Source organism: Alligator mississippiensis, chromosome 11 (genome assembly GCF_030867095.1).
Source record: "Alligator mississippiensis isolate rAllMis1 chromosome 11, rAllMis1, whole genome shotgun sequence".
Classification (NCBI taxonomy): Eukaryota; Metazoa; Chordata; order Crocodylia; family Alligatoridae; genus Alligator; species Alligator mississippiensis.
The window spans coordinates 14,737,258-14,745,042 of NC_081834.1; the positions used below are offsets into that span (position 1 = coordinate 14,737,258).

The window sequence follows — 7,785 nt, forward strand, 5'->3', positions numbered from 1 at the left end:
GAATGCAGCCAGGGTGGTTAGCCTTGTTAGTCTGAAGTCAGGCAGGAGGCAGGGAAGGGTGCCACTACAGAGACTGATTGGTTCAGAGGCACGTGCTTTCATTGGCAAACACCTAGCATCTGACCAACAGCAAATAGCCTGTTGCTTATGGAAGCTTATGCCTCACTGAGCCAGTTGGTCTGTAAAGATGCAATCCTGCTCTGCCTTCTGCCAATGAAACAGCTGGATGTCTCATGAGGGAGATGGGCGAAATGAAGTTAGTTAAAACACTTGTGATTGAGGACAAAGATGGGAAACAGGAACTATCCAAAAGTGAAGAAATGGTTGTGCTATGAAGGGCCCACAGGCCAGTGAGCAATGAGCACTTAGTGCCTGGTCTGTGAAGGGAACTCAGGAAAAAGACAGAGCATGTGAGGCTCAAGCCACTGGGTAGAGACAGGATGGGAGAGATGGAGGCAGAGGAGCAAGATGAATGATTTGTATTGCTGGTGAATGAAAAAGAAATTGGCAGAGAACCTCCTGGAGCGGGTGAAGGGAGATTTTCAGAGCTGGAAAAGTGATGCTTAAACAGCTGAATGGTTGGCTCCAGAGGCCAGTAGAGTCCAGAGGTCAGGAATGGATGCCAGATTCCCAGGAGAAGAAAACCCAGAGGAGGTAGGATCATACCAGGAAATAAGATTCTCTGTAGGTTGACAGGGGTCCCCTGAAGATCCCAAGGGAGAAGGCAGAGAGGGGAAGAGCCCATGACAGAAGTATTCAAACCTCCTTGTGAAATAACAGGGGGGACAAATCCAGAGGCAGAGGGCTGAACAGATTCCAGTAGGAAGGGATGATTCACTCACTGCATAGCTGCATCCAGCTCTGGGATGGAAATAGCAATCATTCTCCACCAGCAGCATAACACAGTGACTTTGCAGGTGGGTCATGATAAATTACTTTTCCAGATCAATTTAAGTAGGCAAAATGCAATCTCCTTCACTGGAATTTGGCCCAGGCATTTCGCTACCACAGATGACTGGAGACTTCCTTTTCCCTATTTAAAAGGCTGCACAAGCCTCAGCCCAGAGTCAGAGGCCCTTGGGCAGTGCTGACTCAACTGGACCACCTGCTCCATGAGCACTAGCAATGCTTGCAGCACCTGAGTGATGGGTGAGAGGTCTCCCATCCATGTGTCAACTAGTTCTGGTTCTGGTGACAGCCACAGTGGAACTACTATACAGCAAAGCCGTGATGGTGGACTGGGGCAAGGCTAGTGCACCATTCATACCTACAGGGCTTTGCGACAATTTAGAAGCCTTGTTGTGGTTTTTGTAACCAGGTTCCCATCACCAGGTACACATGTCTACCTCTCACAACTGATTAAAAAGAAGAAACCTGATAGAAGTGCACCTGCTTATATGACCCTCATCAGCACAGAGTCCAAGATTCAGAGGATCCCTCATGAAGTAGAAAATGCCTTTGTCCCCATTTCACAGCAGAGGCTCTGAGTTCATCTTGGTACAAGTCTGAGTCTCCTGAATCCCAGCTCAATGTCTTAACCACTTCCCGAGGCCATCCATATTTTCAAATCTAACCTGGCAGGGCCAGGTTAGGAGAACGTATTGACCTTAGCCTGGCTGTTATTAAGTCCATAACACTCAACTAAAGCTTGGACAAAGCATTGCAATGGCTGCAAAGCATCATGCAAGACAAATCCATGCGCCTGCACAGTGAGAGGGAGGGTGCATAGGTTGGTGATAACGGGTGCCCAGCATTTGATGGGTTAACAGGGTCTCCAGCTAGTTTCTCCAAGCCAGCTCCCCTCCTCCTCTTTGCTTCTGTATGCAGCAGACAGGGCCTCAGCCTAGGTTCCTGCACTGAGCTGTTGCCAGGGGAGCAGTTAGGCAAGTCTGAGCTATGCAGGGAAAAGGCCTGGCCTGTCAAAGTGTCTGAGATGAACCATAGCCCAGTCCCCCTGCAGCTGGGCTCAGGCATGCCTCAGCCCTTGTTTGGAGCCTGGGAATGGCGAAGCCCAGTGAGGTTCAAGGGCAAACTTGCTATTCATTAGTCAGGGGTCCTTGACGTTCCCACTCTCTGTCTCCCTTCTTCTTCTTCTTTCTTTCTCTCCCTCTTTTGACACATTCCTGGGTGCTTTTGGTGCAAACTCCCCTCCTCCTCCTTGCCCTTGCAAAACCCTCTGCATAAACTTCCCCAGGAGACAAGGCAGGAAGGGGGACAATGACTGCATGAAGGCTATTCAGACAGGAGGCCCTATTAGCCTGGCTATGGCCCATGGGGTGTCCTTCCTCCCCAGCATCTCCAACCTCTCAGTCCTGGGTCCCTTCCTATTGCTCAGTGCATGTGTCAGGGACAGCGTAGGCACTCGCTGCGTTGGGATCTCAGATTGCCCATGTTCTTAGTATCTTGATATTTGCAGGAAATTGTAATTTGAGATAAGAAAATGTCAGCTGCATTTCCCTACCTCCAATAGCCCAAAGCACGGAAAAGAAGGTTCCCGCTTAAAATCTAAATGATTGCCTGGCTGCATTAGTACAGGATGAGTGAAAGACCTAGGCAGTGTCCTGATTTATATATAACACACACACAAACTCATATCCATCCGCACAGACACACATGTGCACACATGCACACACACACACCTCTAGTGCAGAAGATAAAACATGCTGTGTAGGCATAACACTCTCGGCCTCCCTTCCTACTCTACTGAATGGAATATTTCATAGCTCTTAGAATCTGAAGCTTCCTTGTAATTATCCAAGGCAAACAGCACGTGTTATTAGTTTAAAATGATTTTTCCCTCCCCAGGCCCCTGGAGCAGAATGGAGGTGTAATTGTGCTAAGGAGTTAGCAGGGGAGAACACAGCTTTTGGTCACATTCAAGTTGGAGGTCTTGAGCCAGGGAGGGAGTATGAAAGGCTCTTATTTGCATAAGCAGCATGTGTCTGTACAGAAAGAAAGATATCAGGGGCTTGCAAAATTCAATCGAGACTGGAAGGAAAATAAGGGGAAGGAGGGGAAGCTGAAAAAAAAAATTGACAGTGAAAAGGGTTTTGCTAAGTAACACCCTGGAGAGATTAAATTGTCCAGAAAGTTTCTCCCTATGAGTCTATGAAATGGTCGATGGGGTGAGGCGAGGAGGAGGGGCAGATCCCCTCCTTCCAAAGGGCATGAATAGGAAATTGGCAGAGGGAAGGAATCTGCTTAGGCAGAAAAGCCCCTCATGTATTTGTTATTGTGGTTCATTTTCTGATCCTCTCCCCCCTCAAGTGCTACCTGTGCTGCTGCCAGAGCCGCCTGAGCAAGGGGAGAAGGATGGGAGAGATTTTTTAAAGACCCACAAAAGCTTAGCAGAACACTAAGCTGATTTTCTAGAAAAAATGAAAATTGTGAGATAAAGTCCCTGGCCCATCCCTATGGCTCAGGCCAAGGCAGAGGGTGGACAATTTGTTGCAATTATTTACTTTTTAGTTTATGTAAAAGACAAAACCCACAGTTATTTTTCATCCTCACTAAGGGCCCAATCTAAAGTCCTTGGAAGAGCACGGACAGTCTGCCCAGCTTGGGATCAGTCCCCACTGGGCTGCTGTGTTTCCCAACACTGACTGATCAGAGTCTCAGGCCAATGTAGGAATGATATTGTAGTGTTTCCTATTCATGGGTTTTTATATAAAGAGAGACAGAGGTCTATGGCTGTGCACTAGGCAGGGCCAGTATTTGCAACAGAGTTTGGCTTTTCTGAAGCCCTTTGGAAGAGGTAGATCATGTTCAAACCTGTCCAGTCCTCCCCACACCCTTCCCCTCCCCTGGCTCAAGTTTTCATCATATGCACAAAGGTGCAAACTTCCCCAAGGGGGCTGAGAGCTGAGGTGCTTTCAGAGCAAACGCGTCTTATTCCACTGTCTCTCTGCTTGCACAGGAGATGTGCCCTCCTCAGGCAGTAGCAAGCCCAGGCGGACTACAGGATGGAGGGGAGGGAGGCCACAGATCATCAGCAGTGCTACTTCTCCCACACTTTCAAACCTAGAGAGGTTATCTTGGAAAGCCACTAAAGTATGTGCTGCTTCTTCCTTCTCCCTTTGAAAGTGACCTCTCTAGGTAGCTATTGAGTTATTCAGAAATCTTCATCTGCCTCTGGGTTCACAGTGAGGATGAAAATCCAAGAGGTGGGAGAGTGAGCAAAGCAGAAATAGCTGCTTAATAAGACCTACAAGAAACGAAATGAGCAAGAGTGTGAGCCAAATGGAGATCAGCAGGGGGCCATCACCATGGGCAGACGGGGCCATACTGCCATGGCAGGAGCAGGAAAAGAGATCTAGTTGAATTGGGCAGGTAGGGCCCAGTCCTTAGCCGTGGAAGCCTGCAGAGAGTCCCACTGATTCTGGCAGATTTTGGATCAGGATGGGATGCTTGCACTAAGAGAGAGTCAGGCCAAATGCAGTTGGAGGTAACAGGTGCTGTCCAGTGACTTCACTGGCCCCGCATCTCCTGGCATTTCACTTCTGCTCACATATATTCCATGACCACTCTTCTCCAGAGTGGAACCAGGCCAATACAGAAAGCCTCCCACTGACAGAGAGGCCATCAAGTTTTAAAATGAATTTGCTTGAAGCATAATTTAATCCTTTCCTCTTCACTTTATAGGCCTGATCCAGAGCAAGGAGCCTTTCCATTGACTCTAGGGGCTTTGGCTCACATTTCTAAAGACTATTCTAGCAAAGACATTTAGGATAGAAATGCTCCTGGAGATTTTTTAAGTATTAGAGAACCTCACTGAAAATCAGACTGTAGTCACAAATGCTGATATTCACATGATTCAAGCCCTTACACTCAATGATCCAATCATGGGACAGAGACATAAACATGTGACATACAACCAATCAAACACTGACTACTCTGTAGGGACTTCTCAGAAAGCTACAGAGCAAGAATTATTCATTAAAATTATTTTACTAATAATGTTGAGTAGAAGATAGGGGTTCTTAGGACAATGTGATGTGTTTAGGGGGAAGTGAAATTATCCAAATGCTGCTTCATTATGAATGATGAATTATCTACCTGGGAGCTGGAGCAAGCCCACCATGTGCACAGCCAGTGGATGTGAATTAACCAGAGAAATGCACAGGGGAAGGCAAAGGCAAAGGACTGGATCTGTGTCCATTCCAGTACAGAAGTGCTGGGGACTGGGAAAAATGTAGAGAAAGAAAAAGGCAAAAACTAAGGGGAAGAAGTGTGAAAAAGCACAAGAAAGAAAGGGGAAGAGAGATGAGATTACTCTGCCTTCGAGCAGCTTTGGCTCGGCCTAAATAGCTCAATATCACTTTCTACAGACAGGCCTGCCACAGACAAGGGCTTTGAGACCAGGGAAAGTTAACATGGAGATTAAAACATCAGAGGGCTGTTTCTTTAGTGGCTCTGACATGCCGAGTAATCCCATGCCCCAAAGCCTTCGAAGGAAGGACATAGAGTAACGCCTCCCACTGGCTGGCCATATGCAGGACCTCTGATCTCTGAGCTGCTCAGCTCCTCTCGGGAAGAGGTTGGGAGATTTACCAGGAAGGCACGGAAGAAAGAGCCATCCGGAAGGAAGGGAACCAAGTATTTCAGTGGCATAGGGGCCTTGTCAGTCACAGAGAAGGATTATATCCTGCCACAGGCAAGGAGCAGCAGCACTGGGCTGAAACTCTGGGGATGCTGGGCATGATTGGAGGATGGGGCTCCTATTTGGTAAGCGTGGGACGGGTGGGGGTTGTTCCTGCGACAAGGAAATGCTTCAGTGAAATACGCCCTGTGAGCGGGCACTGGCTTTATCCATGGCACCAGCACGTTCGTGGGTCGCTGCAGTGATTCTGGGCATGATTCTTTCATTGGAGCGGGCAGTAACAGCTGGGCCTTTGTGTCTTTTTTTTGTAGATTCCTGTCATTGGAGAAGGTAAAGAACATGGGACACATTGATTTCACCAGAGCCAAAACTGCGCTTTGCATCTGTCAGTTTACCAGCAACTCACTCTCTTGCTAAGAGCTCAAAGAAGAGGCTGCTTTCCACAACGGGCCTTGAGGGCTTCTGGATTGCCTGTACAACCCTTGTGGGTTTCAGAGGGTGAGGGCTGGGGGGCAGCGAGCACCTTGGTTTTGTGTGCGTTGCAGAAGGTCTTTCCTGGGATCCTTTTGTGCCTACTTTTCCTGCTGCTTGCACAGAAACCCCTGGTTGTATCCCACCCCTCACCTCTCTCCTACTACAGGGGAGTATTATTATTATTGAGACAACATCCTTGGACCCTATGTGCATCTGATTTATTTTGCTCTGTTGGCTGATAGCCAGTTTGCTAATTAATGCAGGAGCCAATGCTACCTTCTGCCTAGGTTTTTAAACTCTCTCCGGTCACAAGAGTCCTCCTCTTGGCAGAATAAGCTGCAGATGAAATGTATGAAGCAGCAAACATCGCAGGCACACCGTATTTTGAGGAAAAGACTGCATGCCCCCTAGGTTACTTTGTTTTGAAAATAGATGTATTCACCACAAGCTGGTTGTTTCAATGTAGGCAGACACCCCAGCTCCTGTACAGCAGTCTTGGTATCAAAAAGGCCTTTATGCCTGTAAGAGAAACGTAGCAGCTGGAATTCCCTCCCTTCAAGTGTTTCAAGCAAAACTGTTAAAATAAAGGCTTCCCTTCCCAACATGAGCTGTGTGTTTGGTCCCTTCTAGGAACAGGGTGAGTATGGGCAGAAGGGCTTGGGTTCTTGTAAATAAAATAAGGCATAAAAATGAATTCAGGATGGGAGCAGCAGATTATGAGGCCTCCAGTCCCTGGTTTGTACAAGGTAGAGGGAAATGAGGCAAGGCCTCTCCCTTCTCCCAGCCAGCCCTGACTTATGGCGGCTGAATGATCTTTCCCAGGCCGAGCCCACTCGGCAGGGCTGCTGAACCCGGCAGGGACAGGCTGGGCCAGACACCAAAATGAATACTCTCCGAGATGATTTGGAGCCCTTGGGCCTGCAGGGCCGGCTCGCCCCATTGTGCCCTGATTCCATGCCTGCTCCCTCCACAATGCCGGAGGTGACTGATTTCCCAGCCGAAACCCGCAAGCCAGACAATGGGGCAACCCGCATTGTCTCCGCGGCGCGGGCAGGGCGGTGGCTCCCAGCACGGCCAAGTTCAAGGCTGGGCGGGGGCCGGGTTGTGAAGAAATGCTAATGCGGGCTGTGCCGGCGACACGGCGGCCCGGCAGCCACGCCAGGGCCCCGCACGCAGCTGGGAGGGGATGCGGCCGGGCCGGGTTGCGGGACACGCGGAGGAGGGAGGCCGGGTCCGGGGCAGCGCAGCCTCCACAGGACAAGCGGGCCGGAGACCCGGGCCCCAGCGCTCCCCATCCGCGGGGGGGAACCAATGTGTCCCGGATCCAGGGGCGGGGCGGGCCGCATCAGCCCCGGGAGAGCCCGGCCGGGATCAGGGGACCGGGGTGCGGGGCCGCCCGGGAGAGCCGCGGGCGCTGAGCAGGCGGCCCCGGAGCCTCCCTGCCGGGGCAGGGGTTACCCTCCCGGGCCGCTGCGGGCTGCCCCGTCCCTTCTCCCGGGGAAAGGAGAGGCCGGGCGCGGAGCGGCCGCACGGGCCCGCACAAAGGGGCGATTCAAATTTGTTTCGAGTTTAGCGGATTTGCATGAAAAACGTGTGAGAAAAGCCGGCTCCGATGACCTCATCCCCAGCTGCCATTAACGTTCAATTAGGGGCTGAATAGGGGGGCGCAGGCGGGACGTGCAGAGAATCCAGCCTGGGGCTCGGACTGTGAG

The 7,785-nt window shown here is 50.4% G+C and overlaps 1 long non-coding RNA gene across 1 annotated transcript in view; it reads left to right on the forward strand.

The window, feature by feature from the left end:
- The window catches only part of LOC109280712 (uncharacterized), a 45,666-nt gene extending 38,986 nt beyond the window's left edge, over positions 1 to 6,680 (forward strand). Inside the window, exon 4 of the long non-coding RNA XR_002087130.2 lies at positions 5,911 to 6,680. This is a non-coding gene — a long non-coding RNA (uncharacterized LOC109280712). The remainder of the gene's footprint in view (positions 1 to 5,910) is intronic.
- Positions 6,681 to 7,785: the final 1,105 nt, after the last annotated feature.